The 15,535-nt window shown below is 36.8% G+C and overlaps 1 long non-coding RNA gene across 1 annotated transcript in view; it reads left to right on the forward strand.

Moving 5' to 3' along the window:
* The first annotated feature begins 7,991 nt into the window (after window positions 1-7,991).
* LOC105470960 (uncharacterized) overlaps window positions 7,992-15,535 on the forward strand; it is a 52,943-nt gene continuing 45,399 nt past the window's right edge. Inside the window, exon 1 of the long non-coding RNA XR_980890.2 lies at window positions 7,992-8,177. This is a non-coding gene — a long non-coding RNA (uncharacterized lncRNA). The remainder of the gene's footprint in view (window positions 8,178-15,535) is intronic.

Below are 15,535 nucleotides of genomic sequence, written 5' to 3' on the forward strand. Positions count from 1 at the left end.
CCAAGATTCCTGTTATGTAGATGAAGCCTCCAAATTAGAAGGCTTCAGAGAGAATAGATGGTAAATATCTCTTATGGGACCCAAAAAGCTGTTGGACTCTTAGTTAAATCTCTCCTGGGTCAAGAAAAGGAACGAGATTCTTTACAGACTGTGAATTTCCTCCATAAGAGATGGCTTTGCAGGGCCAATTCAAAATATGCCAAAGCAATATATTTTGGCGTAAAATACTTTGATTTCCTTTAGGGCCTCCTATCTTTCATGTAATGTTATACCAGGGTCAGGTTGGAGTTGGGTGTCTTATTGCTGCAGAGTCTGTTTTGTCAGTCCTACTATCTGATCTCATTTTAATGTTAATGCTGGTCAATTGTGCCTAAACTCCAAAGGGAGACAATATAATAAGGCAAGTCCTGTCTCCCTTCCCATTATGGCCTGAACTAGTTTTTCAGGTTTTTCACTCCTTGAACAAGTGGGTGTGTCTGTTCAATTAGCAAAGGGACTTAGAATTTGATTTTTGGTTTACACTAATATATTAAGGGGGATGCACACTGAGTTTGAAATTTACTTTGAAATGCAAATTAAAATTGATGAATATAGAGAGACAGAGGGATAGACATGTGGTAAATAAAGCCTAGTAAAATATAGTCGTAGGTTGTGGGTGGTGGGTATGTGAGTGCTTGCTGTAAAATTCTTTCAACTTAGCTGTTCTAATAATTTGTTCATTCACTTGAATTTCCTATGTTATTGATCATATAATTTCCAAATAATGACTGCTTGTTTTCTCTTCCAGTCTTATAGCACCTCCAGTATTATGTTGCACAATAGTGATGATGGCAGGTGTGGTGGATGCTTTGGATTAGTTTGCTAAGCATCTTTTCCAACCTCATTCTGATGTGTTTATTGGAGAAGGTTCAGCGAATGAAGCAGACATTTTGCTGGTGTGGATTTTAGAAGAGATGACATGTTGTATTATTACAGAAACTTTCTTGTGAAGCCCAAATATCTGAGACAGTTTCAGTTAATTTAGAAAGTTTATTTTGCCAAAGTTGAGGACATGCAACTGTGACATGTTCTTAGGAAATCCTGATGACATGTGCCCAAGGTGGTTGGGGCGCATCTTGGTTTATACGTTGTATGACATCAATCAATATATGTAAGAAGTACATTGGTTTGGTCCAGAAAGGCAGGGACAACTCGAAGGAGGGAGGGGGCTTCCAAGTAATAGGTAGGTGAGAGACAAGTGGTTGCATTCTTTTGAGTTTCTCATAAGCCTTTTCAAAGGAGGCAATCAGATATGCATCTATCTCAGCAGAGGGATGACTTTTAACAGAATAAGAGGCAGGTTTGCCTTGAGCAGTTCCCAGCTTGACTTTTCCCTCAAGCTTAGTAATTTTGGGGCTCCATGATTTTCTTTTCACATTGTTCAATAGGCAGGTACAGATAATTTATATCTCTCATTTTGAAAAAGTATGTAATATATATGTAAGTTACATTGCATAATAATAAACACATGTGCTATACCCACAACCCAAGTGAAGAATTAGAAATACTATCAACACTATTGAATCTGCCTGTGTATATTTCCATGCTTTCTCACTCTGCCACATGCCACATGCCCCAGAGATAATCACTGTTTTGAATTTTGTTTATAAGACCCTTTGCTTAGTTTTTAGATGCTATTATCACATATGGATATGAGCTTATTTGTTTGTGATCTTACATAAATGGTATAATTGTGTATGTCATTGCTTGCTTTCATATGTATATAAAGGTATTATACTGTATTAAGTCTTCTAGTTCTTGCTTTTTTCTCTTAACATTATATTTCTAAGATTTATTCCTATAGCTATTTATAGCTATAGTTCATTTAATTTTTAATGCTGTATTTTCCAGTGTGAATATTCTGCAATTTATCCAATCTCTTATTTGCAAACAGTTTTTGCTATTCCCTTATTTGCTACAATCCTGTTATGAACATGCTAGTTACTGTATCCTGGTATACATGTGCAAGAGTTTCCCCAGGGTGTGCCCAACCAAGGAATAACTGTGTCTTCAGATATGTGAGTTCTCAAATTTACAAGAGAAGCTCAAATTGCTTGCCACAGTTTGCTCTATTTACCCTCTGTCAAAAGTGCATGAGTTTTCATGATTCATCTCCCTTAGGACACTTATCAGATTTCTTAGTTTTTGCCAATCCACTCTAAAATGATATCTTATTATGATCTTAATTTGTATTTCCTTCCTTGGTAATGAAAACTTTTTTCTTGTGTTTATGTTTATTTGCTGGTTGTAATTCTTTTCTGTATGAAGTATCTTTTGTCCATTTAAGTTTTTTGTTTTTTTATTGGTTTGAATAATTCTTTTTGTATTCTAAATATTATTTCTTTGTCATGTGTATGTTGAAATACTTTCTCCTGCTTTGTGCTTGTCTTTATGTACTTTTAGTGTTTTATGATGAATGGATATTAATTTTAATATACAATTTGTCAATGCTTTTGCTTATGTTTATTGAGTTTTGTGATTTGTTTAAGATATTTTTTCCTATCTTGGATCATATTCTATGAATACAATTGGCTTGTCATTTTCATATTCTTTCGTAGTTTTGGTGACAAATTTATTCTGCTTTCTTAGAATGGATGGGGACTAACATATCATCTGTAAGTCTCTAGAAGAGTTTGTGTATTTTGGAACCATTTATTTGAAAATTTGATAGAACCTGACTGAAAAATGACTTTCCTGTGTAAAGATTTTTAATTATTGATTCTATTTCCTTATAATTTCTCATACAATTTAGGTTATATTTCTTCTTGAATCAGTACTATTTTATTTTTCTAGTAAGTGTCCATTTTATCTGTTGTCAAATTCATTGTAATACAAATTGGTTTTCATGTTATTTTATTCCTTTTTACATCTGTGTGGAAGATGTTCATATGCCCTTCTCTCCCTTATTCTTCCTGCCACCCTACCCCTGACTTATGATTACTAGGCTTATTCTCTATCTCAATAGACTTTTCAAAGAATCAGCTTTGGCTTTTTGATCCTGTTCTTTGATTTGGTCTTATTTTATGTTCTTCTTCTTCTTCTTCTTCTTCTTTTTTTTTTTTGACTTTTTGGGTTCATTTTGTTTTCCTCTAAATTCTTAAGCTGGATGTCTAACAAATTAACCTTCAGCTTTTTCCCCCAATACAAGCATTTAGAACTATAAATTTCTTTCCAGATACCAATTTTGTTTCAATGTACAAGTTTTGATAGATTTACTTTTAATTTTCATTTAGATATATCTTTAAACTTCCATTGTAATTTTGTAATCCTCTTTATTTTTATCTTTAGTTTTTGTTTTATTAACTTATCTGCTCTTTTCTTTATCTTCCTTTTCCTTTATTTTGATTTATCCTAGTATTTTATTTCTAAATTCTTAGCTCAATAAATTTCAGTCTCTATTTCTTTTATATCTATTCAAGGCTATATATTCTTCTTCCCAAAATATTACTTTTGAAGTTTTTCACAGATTCATCCCAGTAGTTCCTCATATTCCAAATTTTCACTGTATGATTTCGTGCTATGTGAATAGAAAGAGCAACCATTTTTTTTTTTCTTTTTAGATAGATCTGAAGACTCACATTTTCTCATCTGCAAAATGGGGTTTGTATCTGTTAAAGCTCTTTCAATTCCATAAGACAAGAAACTCAGTTCCAACCTATTTAATAGGAAGGGAGGCTGGGCACGCTTCATGCCTCCCTTGTTACAGTAGTCGTGCCTGTAATCCCAGAACTTTGGGAGGCTGATGTGGGAGGATTGAGGCCAGGAGTTCATGACCAAACCAGGCAATATAGGCAGCCATGAATTTACAAAAATTAAAAAAAAAATAGCCAAGTGTGGTGGCACATGCCTGTAGTCCTAGCTACTCAGCTACTCAGGAGGCTGAGGTGGGAGGATCACTTGAGCACAGGAGTTCAAAGCTGCAATGAGCTATAATTATACCACTGCACACCAGCTTGAGCAACAGAGTGAGACCCTATCTCAAAAAAAAAAAAAAAAAAAAAAAGAGCAGGGATGGTGGGAATATCATGACTCACGTAACTTAAAAGGTCAGGAATATGTATAATTTAAGAGTATCTTCTGGGACTGGCTTAAACAAGGTGAACAGTCTCCAGTCTTTATTTTTTGTTTTTCCATTTCTTTTCTGTTATTCCTTTGTGTTGTCTGCAATCTCAGGCTTCCCGTAGGAAGATTGTCAGAGTAGCTTCAATTTAGATATAAAGCAGCCAACTTGCAACACTACAGAGTCAAACATGAAGATGAAAACCGCAAAATAAGAACATCCCAACAGAAAGAAGCATAGGTTCCTGACTGTATCATGATGCTGCCTCATACTTATGCTTCTATAAGTATAAGAAGCATACTCTATGCTCACTTTTTAAGAGTTATTATATGTAAGATTTTGTTTCTTCTTGCCAAATGCAGTCCTAACTGAAAGCATTTGAAAAGCTCATAATACAGAGACTAGCCCAAACCAAATGCTCAGTGAATCATAGCAATTACCACTTCAACACTCCCTAGGAGTGATATTTTCTTAGAGCATACAAACCATACTATGGAGCTTACCAAACCATACTATGTGGTCACTATCTATCAATATTTTATTTTTTGGACTTCCATAAGATCAAATCCCTTTTCTGAAATCAGGTTCAGGTTCCTGCCTAGGAAGGGAAAACAAGGATTTGGGAATTTAAATGATGCGTGTGACTTAGATTTTCTCCCCGAAGAAGAGATTGTGTCCCATGGAGCAATGTTTGAGCAGGTATGAAAGGGTCTGGGGAAAGCTGATGAGTAATTCCGTTTTACTGGCCTCTAGGTCATTTCAATTGTGTTCCATAAGGCACAGAGAAGACAGCCAAAGGAAAATTCAGGGTTGCCACAGCTGACATAGTTTCCATGTCTAATCAATGACTCTGCAGCTCATATGAATGAGAAATTTTAAATTGATTACACAGCAGTAAATGAGTACTTCACTGTCTTTTCTGTGTGAAAAATGGCTATGTTCATCCTGTCAAATGGAATAAGATGATTACGTGCACTGTTGTTTTATAATAGTTATCCCATCAATAAAACATGATTTCACATCTTTCAAGGGGAGTTAAAGTGCTAACATTTATTTTGAAATAAAAAGGAGACATTTATAAAAGCTTCCTATTTAAAGTCCTCTAAACCATTTAAATAATAAGAATAGTATTTCTACATTTACCTTTTGGTAAGTTATAGCTAACATAAAGCTGAAAAAATAAATAATAGTTTAGTTAAAAGGAGCAGAAAAAATATTGAATCAGAAACTCCTTCCCTCTCCCTATTCACACTGTGATGGATTGTGAAAAGGGTTTTGTTCTTTAACCCCTGCCAGTGTCCATGCCCTTTACAAGGCGACATTATCATCCCTTCCGTCAAGGGTGAGGTCTAGAGACTGCCTGTGGCAGTTTTAAAGTACAGCCCCCAAATTCTTTGACACTCCTTCACTGAGAGATGGGCTTATGTTTCCTCTCCTTGAATCTGGGTACTTACTGCTCGACGAAAGGAATGTGGTATAAGTGGTGCTGTATCAGTGTCTGGGCCAAGCCTTAAGAAACTTAGCTGTTATTTCCTGTCTCTTGTGATGCTCACTCTTAGGACCCAGCCATTATCCCCCTGGAGAGTATCACAGGAGAGAAATTTGCCAGCTAGATGATGGGATCATCTTGGAGGTGGATCTTGCAGCCCTAGTTTAGCTTCCCAGCTGATATCTACTGGAGCAGGGATGAATTTCTCTACCAAGCTCTGCAAAGAGCAGATCTGTGAGCAAAACAAACGGTTGTTGTTTTAAATTACTATGCTTTGAGGCGGTTTGTTACATAGAAATTGGTAGCTGGAATACTGCCCTTGAATATGAGCTATGTGTGTTTTGCTCTAGCCAATAGAATGGAGGAAGTGATGTTGTGCCAGTTCAGAGCCCCGTATGTATACTCAAAAGGCCTTGAGAGCTTCTGTTCTCTTGGTATCCTACCTTTGGAGACTGTTGGAAGATGAGAGACATGTGGCCAGCTGCTCAGTGACCCAGCCAACAGCCAGCCTATCTGTAGAAATGTAAGACCATTCTAGACAAATCAGCTTTCTACCAAATGACCACAGATGCATGAGCAAGCTAGTCAAGAGCCACAAAGCCTAGCCCAGACTAGAGCATCTTGAAGGTTTCTCTTACTAGAATCATTTTGGCCTTTATCATTAATAGGATGTTGTTGTGGATGGGCAACAGATCACACCAGCAAGTCCCTCTCTATGTTTACAACAAGTTAAGGCTAAATTCCAACCATGATGCATGTTTGTTAGGAAGTAGGTATTAGCATTGAGACACGGGTACAAATAGATGACAAGGTAAGAAAGAAGAATGTTTTGAGGTAGCAAAGTATAGTACTAGCTCAAAATAATTATTAATACAAAATTAAATGATAAAAATGGAATATATCAACAATAGAATGCAATATAGTACTGAAAATGAGTTAACTAAAACCACATGTATCAATGGGAGCATGTCAAGAATATAATGGTTAGTGAAAATACAACTTGGGCGGCAGACTGAAGTGTTTTCCTACTAGGTATCTAAAGTTTTGCAACAGTTGGCCGTGTAATTAGACACTGATATTTGGGTGGGCTGCATGGAAAAGGGTATTGATTATAGTTTATTGGAAGTAAGAAAATGGATTTTATGAGTTATATAAGAGCTGTCAAAAGACAAAATTACCACCATCACCACCCCAAATTAGTTTAAAGATCTAATTGGCTTTTGTTTGTGATTCTAGAATCAGGCAACACCTTATTTAATAAAATAGAATAGTATTCTGCTGGGCATGAAAGAACAGTTGGTTTTTGTAAGGTAGGAACAATTTTTGAAAAGCAGGTTGGTTAACACTGGTTTACTACATGTTACTTTTCTTGGAGGGGTTAAAGCACAGTGAACTTATGCTGACTTAGGCAGACTTGGTTGCTGTGAATCTCTTGTTTTCAGGAAAGATTGATCTGTTTGGGCGTTTACTTGCTTTCTTAAAGTTTCAGTTTGATGATGTGGCATTTAGGATTAGTGACTCCATTTCAGTTTGGTCTGGTCTGCTGAGGCCTTAGTGCAGAAGCTCAGTCCAAAACAATGACCTCTCTTAATTTTGTTTAATAAAGCATTTTCAAAATTTGGTCAAGTTTATATAAAAAATAACATTTAAGCCTAATAAGCTATCTATCACAATCAATAAGCTATTGGTGTTTTAACAGACAATAATTCTTGACAATTATGGAGTATATATAAACATATCAATGAGTTAGACTTTAGCTTTCATTTAGTTTTATAAGAGAAAAGGGATCATACATTGCTCAGAATTGGGTTGCATAAGATTTTCATAAATGTTATTTAGTATATTCACAATATACTTGTCCTCTAATTCCATGGACTCAGTTTCTGCTAGTAGGGCATTGTTTACTTCTACCTTAATCAATGCTTTTGAAACCTGCGCACAATAGGGCAAAAGTGCATAATTATTCTGACACATCCTGAGATTTGCATTACAGAGGCTGCCACAAGGCTTAAAGCTTGATTCATGCTTAGTGGTGAATTTCTTCTGAAATTGTGATTTTTCACTCTGCCAAATAGCTCTGCAGATTTTCAAGATCTGTGATTACATCAACTGAGGGTCTTTCACTCTGGGAAATGAGTCCTATCCCCACTTGCCTTCTCCCACATCTGGTCTGTGACTATATGCCAGTACTCTGAAAACTGATCAGCAGTGTTCTTTCTTCCTCTCCAGTTTTGTTTTTGCTGTGGATTAGATTATATTACTCCCTCCCTGTTAGAGGTGTATACATCCATACTTTAACATATGACTTCATAATGCTTCTTGCTGTAGGAGGGGTATACCTCCCTTGTCTCCTGACCTGGGGCTTAGATAGGTAATTTTGGCCAGTGGGATACTAGCAAGCATGACATAAGCTGAGGTTTGCTTGCATGGTTGAGCTTGTTCTCTTGCTTTTTCGTCATCGCCATGAGAAGAATTTGCACCTAGTAGTCTCTGGACCAGAGGTAGAGCAGATTTGAACCCAACCCACACCTAAAGCAGAGCCACCAAACGGACTTGCATACATTTGAGTAAGAAAAATAAATGCTGAAGGTAAGATTTGGGGGTTGTTAAATGCAAAAACTAACTAATATAAGTTTCAAGTTGGGCAACTCAGAGCTATGTAATTCCAAATAGTCCATGATCTGAGGAAGTTTGGTAAATCTTTTCAACAAATAACTGTGGCACAGCAATTTTACAATATTAAAATAAATTGAAGACGCCTTGTAGACCTAATAAATATCCAGTTTCCTCTGTTAATACAGCTTTTAATATAGGTAAAATATAGATATGAATTTCTTCTTAGATGTTCACAGGCATTCTGTTTCTTTTCTGTTGTCAATGTGTAATTTTCAAAGAGTTAAAAGCATAATTGCCATGCAAATGTAGAAAGTATACTTGTCAGCAATTTAGTCAACCTATTAATGAGAGAACAAGTGAGATAGTAAAACTGGTTCCAAGAGTATATGAGGGACAGTTATTTCTAGACATTAGCAAAAAGAATGTTAAAATAAGGTTGCTAGGCTATATACAAAACTGGTTAATGTTCTATGGGACAATAAACATCAACTTTTGAGGTTCTCTTTTCTAGAGGAAGGTGGAAGTAAACGACAAACAAAATGAGAAGAAACAATGGCTACTGTTGACAGTTTGCTATAGCAAGGGAGTCAGCCACTATTACTTATATTTTGGAAGAGACTCAAAGGCATGCAGAGTAAAAAGCTTTATAATGGCAAAAAGGGAAGGCTTTGGGGGTACACTGATTGAAGGCTGCTGTCATGGGGGAGCTGGAGGCAGGTTAACTAGAAATGGTGCATCCTATGTAATTGGTTGGGATGCGTATTTGGCTTTCTCTGGCTAGTACTAAGTTGAAAACAGAAACAGAAATTAAAGAAACTGTCAGTTATTAATCTAGTCCTACCCATTTTGGGCCAATTGTTACAGGGGCTATATTTTGGCTTCCTGGATGGTTACTAGAAATGGTGGTCTGATTTCCTGTAAATTAGGCTGGCTATAAGTCAGAAGGAGGCTGGCTTCCTATAGATTGTGGGTTGGTTTCATGGGATGATTTTTGCAGGCGATGGATCAGAGGTCTATTTTTATATATGGTCTGAAAACTTACCATTTGTATACTCAATCTTTCAGTACACAACTCTACAAATTAACATAATGTGTAATAAGTCAAAAACAGATACATTCTCCTAGAAAATTAAACAATCCTTTGCGTAGGCCTATTCGGCAAAATTCTAGCATGGCATTAAGAAAACATCCTACTTTCTCTTTACCTTATTTACAAGTTTTCGATAATGTTTTAACACTGTATATTAGAGAAGAATATAGAGGTTGTGAGCAATTCATACAATTCTGGAAAACATAGATACTAGATAAGAACTGGACAGAAGCACTGTAATTATTTCAGAATAAATTTAATCCAGGAAGAAAAGGCAATATTAGAAAGATCTATGTTGGGCACAGTTTGAACAGCATTCTTCAATCTGCTTTACCAAGCGTAAAACTTGTATTTTTAAATCTTTGTCTAATTTACTTCTTTATTTCTCAGTTGGTTCACACTTCAAGAATTGAAGAGACAGATGTTGTCTCTTTTTATCCTCACATCTTAACACTAACTACTTCCTACAAGGTATCATTCAATAAACCAGATAAGTAAGATCGATATCACAGATGCTCTCGATCAATGATACAAGGGAAACTGGACGCATACACCTTATCTTTTGACTTGAAAGGCCCTTCTCTCCCCCATCAGAGTAGCATATGAGACAACTGTACTCAGCTTTGTAAATTATTGGCCAAATTCCTTAAAATTCTTAAATTCCTTACTGGCAGGTGGCTACAATCTACTGATGCATGTGTGTTTGAGAATTAGACATTTTTCTTTTCCAAAAATGTATAAAATAAAAGTCATTCTATGCCATCTTTTGGGTGTTTCTGGCATTATGTTATTTGTCTTTACATATATAATTGTTAATTCTGGTAGGCATCTAATTATGGACCACTGTTTCATAAGACAATGGGATGGTATTGTTAATGGGAAACAGCTTCAAAATATAATGTTAACTTTAAATACAAATTTAATTAACTGGTCTCAACCATGAGGAAAAAGTCTATATTTATAATTCAAATTTTATTTAAACTGAACCTTCTCAAGTACCATTGTTATGCAGCTTACTCATTTTTACAGTGCTATTTGTAGCAAAAATATCAAACACCTGGTTGTCCACTAGATGTCAGTCCATCCTCATGCTGAGGTAGCAGGTAGACTATTCATCTGGTGACAAAAAAAAATCTATTTGAGAAGTCATATACTTGCCTCCCTCCCAGTGGCATGAGAGACACCACAAGCAGGCCAACTTTCCATTCTTTTTTGTGTAATATAGGCTTGGATTGCCTTTATCATTGGCTAATTGACATCGGCAAACTCTGGTGTCAATAATCTCTTGCTTCCCTCTCATTAAACATGGCAGGTTCCAGATGAATTTGAAGAGAGTAATCAATACTTTGTTTGGCCATGTTAAATTCATGACACAGACTGGAACTGGATGCCAGGATCAGATGATACAAAAATAAATGTGTCTCTCAATCATGTGGTTCATTTGTAATGACCCCCAGAATGGAACATTACACACCCAGTGACTGTAACCATCCTGCCTGGCATGACTTTAGCTGCCAGCCACTGGTGCTCAACAGCATCCTCCCAACAAAGGCTCAGGGTATATTTAGGATGCACAAAATTTATAGTATAATAGACTCATATGCTCTTAACTTCATATGAGCAAGTATTTTCATCAGGATGATCCTGGTGCAGGCTCAGAGGCATTTATGTAGTTGATAATTATGGTTTCAGAAGCTCTGTGCAGGGAACAGTTTATATTGGCAGTCTCTAAATCATATCTAGTTGAGTTAAAGCTACATTTGCCAAAGTGTCCTCTGACAGACACTGGTCCCGTAGGGTGTGAATAGATTATAATAAAAGGATTCATAGAGGAGGATTCCATGGAATACTCTGGAAGAAACAGAATCAAACCTGTTTCTCTGATGCAGGACTTCCCAGCACTTTTAATATTATCATGTGCAAATATCCAAGAAGAGGCTACAATATGTGGATTTTCCTTTTTTCTGATTTTAGAATAATTATTTTAGAGAATATTTGCCAAACAAGTTGATTTTGAAAAAAGTGAAAGAGACTTCTGGACTACAAAGAGATACTTAGTCTCATGTTGCCCTTCCACCCTTTCTTACTGGTTTTCTTTCTCTTTCCTCGTGCGTCATATGTTGAACATATTTTATGTGTCAGGCACTATACTGGAACAAAGTAATTTAGATGTCAGGCTGCAAAGAGCAAAGGCTATTACTAGGGCATACTTTTTCTAGTAATGCATAGAAATCCTTGTATCTAGGTACATTTTACATTTGGAAAGTTTCAAGGTCTGCTGCCCACCTAAAATAGGCATTGGCTATTGCCTTTGGACCCATGTTATATCAGGGAAGGAAGTAGTTCTCTACGCAGTCAATGGAATCCTTTCCGCTGGGTTTGAAATCTTTCAGTGAGGACTTGGCAAGAAAGGCGTTTAACCAATAGGAATTGAATGGGAAAAGCTTGGAGTTGTTGGCAGGACAGAGGCAAGTTTTGAAACAGAATTATGTGATCCAAAGAGCCTGCCTTAAAAAACTACATGAGGGAGAGTATTAGAGGGAAGAAAAGGGTAAAAATGCACATACAGAGCACAAATGAAGGCATGCCATGGGAATATGCCATGTCCAGTGGAAAGCAGGGGTCTACGGTTGAAAGGAATATTCTTGGTTTGATACTTATCTCTTGTGAGCAGTACCAAGACCCTCCGTAAAATGGACATCGAGACCTCAGTGAGGCAAATTCAGGCTGCTAAATATAGATGCGACAATGTCAAAGGCTCAGCCTCATTTCCCTTGGGAAAGGTCTGGGTGGTGGGTACCATCTGCTCTCAAATCTATCAATTTGCCCCAGAGTCATTGTCCTGGAGATTGAGAATGGCTTCATTCCCCTCCATGCTTGATCATCTCTTTTAACAGATTTCTAGTGTTTTCTAATAAAACTGCAGAGAAGGCTAGAGGAGACAGTATGTGGAGAAGTGAAGTAACATTATTTCTGTTGAGAGAACATTTAGATAATGGTTAGGTTATGAGAATGAGCTGCATCAAGTAGAAAAATGAAGATGGGTACTGAATCTTCAACTAGAGGCCCTGGGCTCTGATAAATAAATTTAAGGCTTTAACAATCATTCATGTGTAGATTTCACTTCACCAGCTTGAAATACAATATACAATTGCTTTCTAAAAAACGTTTCTTGGGCTGGGCACAGTGGCTCACGCCTGTATTCTCAGCACTTTGGGAAGCCAAGGCAGGTGAATCACCTGAGGTCAGGAGTTCAAGACCAACCTGGCTAACATGGAGAAACCCAGTCTCTACTAAAAATACAAAAAATTAGCTAGGCATGATGGTGCATGCCTATAATCCCAGCTACTCAGGAGGCTGAGGCAGGAGAATCATTTGAACCCAGGTGGCAGAGGTTGTAGGGAGCTGAGATTGCACCACTGCACTCCAGCCTGGGTGACAGAGGGAGACTCCATCTCAAACAAACAAAACAAAACAAAACTTTTCTTGAAATTATGATATACAGGTGTACCTCATTATATTACACTTTGCTTTATTGAGCTTCTCAGATATTGCACTTTTTACAAATTGAAGATTTGTGGCAATTCTGCATCAAGCAAGTCAGTTTTTCCAACAGCATATGTTCACTTCGTGTTTCTGTGTTGCATTTTGGTAATTTTTATGTTACCAAAATATTTCAAGCATCTTCATTATTATTATATTTGTTATGATGATCTGTGATCAGTGGTCTTTGATGTTACTATGTAATTGTTGTGGGGAGCTGTGAACCATGCCCATATAAGACAGTGAACTTAATTGATAAATATTGTGTGTGTTCTGAATGCTCCACTCACTGGCCATTCTCCAGTTTCTCTTCCTCTCCTCAGGCCTCCCTATTTCGTGAGACACAAAAATACTGAAAGTAGGACAATTAATAACCCTACAAGAGCCTCTACATCTTCAGGTAAAAGGAAGAGTTGCACATCTTTCACTTTCAATCGAAAGCTAGAAATGATTAAGCTTAGAGGAGTGGTGTTGAAAGCCAAGACCGGCCAAAAACTAGGCCTCTTGTACCACACAGTTAGCTAAGTTGAGAATGTAAAGGAAAAGCTCTTGAGGGAAATTAAAATTCCTTCTCCAGTAAACACATGAATAAGAAAGTAAAACAGCCTTATTGCTTGTACGGAGAAAGTTTTAGCGGTCTGGATAGCTCAACCCAGCACATTCCCTTAAGTCAAAGCCTAATCGAAAAACAAGACTCTAATGCCATTCAATTTTATGAAGGCAAAGAGAGCTGAGGAAGCCACAGGAGAAAAGTTCGAAGCTAGCAGAGGTTAGTTCATTATGTTTAAGGAAAGAAGCCATCTCCAAAACATAAAAGTGCAAGATGAAGCAGCATGTACTGATGTGGAAACTGCAGCAAGTTACTGAGAAGATCTAAGATCATTGATGAAGATGGCTACACTAAGCAACAGATTTTCAATGCAGCCTTCTATGGGAAGCAGATGCTATCTGGTTCTTTTATAACTAGAGAGAAGTCAATTCATGGCTTCAAAGCTTCAAAGGATGGGCTGATTCTCTTGCTAGGGGCTAATGCAACTGATGACTTTAAGTTGCAGCCAACGTTCATTTGCCATTCTGAAAATCCTAGAGTCCTTAGAAATTACGCTAAATCTGTTCTGCCTGTGCTCTATAAATGGAACAACGAAGCCTGGATGAAAGCACATCTGTTTACAGCATGGTTTACTGAATATTTGAAACCCATCATTGAGACCCGTTGCTAAGAAAAAAAGATAGTCCTTTCAAAATATTACTGCTCATTGACATTGCACCTGGTCACCCAAGAGCTCTGATAGAGACATGTACAAGGGGATTAGTGTTGTTTTCATGCCGGCTAACACAACATCTATTCTGCAGCCTATAGATTAAGAAATAATTTTGACTTTTAAGTCTTATTATTTAAGAATTACATTTTGAAAAACTATAGCTTCCGTAGAGAATGATTACTCTGATAGATCTGGACAAAGTAAATTGAAAATCTAATGGAAAGGATTTACCTTTCTAGATGCCGGTAAGTACATTTGTGATTTATGAGAGGAGGTCAAATTGTCAACATTAAAAGGAGTTTGGAAAAAGTTTATTCCAAGCCTCGTGAATGACTTTGAATGGTTCAAGACTTCAGTGTAGGCTGGGCATGGTGGCTCACACCTAGAATCCCGGCATTTTGGGAGGATGAGGTGGGAGGATCGCTTGAACCCAAGAGTTTGAGATCAGCCTGGGCAACATACTGGGTCCTTATCTCTACAACAAAAAATTAGCTGGACATGGTGGCACGTCTATAGTTCCAGCTACTCAGGAGGCTGAGGTGAGAGGATTGTTTGTGTAGGAGGTAGAAGCTGCAGTGAACCATGGTCTTGCCACCGTACTCCAGTGTAGGTGACAGAGTGCGACTCTGTCTCAAAACAACAACAACAACAAAACAAACCCAAAACAGAAAAACAAGACCTCAGTGGAGGAAGTAACTGTGGACATGGTGGAAATACAGAGAAAACTAGAACTGGAAGTGGAGTCTGAAGATCTGAATGAAATGCTGCAATCTCATGATAAAACTTGGACAGATGAGGATTTGCTTTTTTGTGGATGAACAACAAAAGTGCTTTCTTGAAGGGAATGAAGTCTACACTTGGTGAAAATGCTGTGAACATTGTTGAAATGACAACAGAGGTTTTAGAACAACAATAAACTTAGTTGACAAAGCAGCAGCAGGGTTTGAGAGGATTAACCTCAATTTTTTTTTTGAGAAACATTTTTATTGAACATGAAATTTAAAGTTGGAGAGAAGATAAAACAAGTTTGACAAGATGTTGGTATTGGTTTTATTAGTTAAAACATATGTAATTGGTTATCAGTATCTCAATTTTAAGATAATATTTTCTCTACTTTTAGGTATGTTTGAAATTTTCCATAGTAACATTTAAAAAATGTTTTAAATTGTACAAATTTATGGGGTACATGCGAAGTTTTGTTACATGTATATAATACATAGTGATCAAGTCAGGATCACCCAAGTTCAATACTTTTCTGTTTAATTATTGACTCAAATTTTGAAAGAAGTTCTACTTTGAGTAAAATGTTATTAAACAGCATTGCACGCTATAGGAACTCTTTGTGAAAGGAAGAATTAATGCGGCAAACTTCTTTGTTGTCTTATTTTAAGAAATTTTCAAATATCCACAGCCACCTCAACCTTCAGCAACCACTA

Source organism: Macaca nemestrina, chromosome 2 (assembly GCF_043159975.1).
Source record: "Macaca nemestrina isolate mMacNem1 chromosome 2, mMacNem.hap1, whole genome shotgun sequence".
Taxonomy (NCBI): Eukaryota; Metazoa; Chordata; class Mammalia; order Primates; family Cercopithecidae; genus Macaca; species Macaca nemestrina.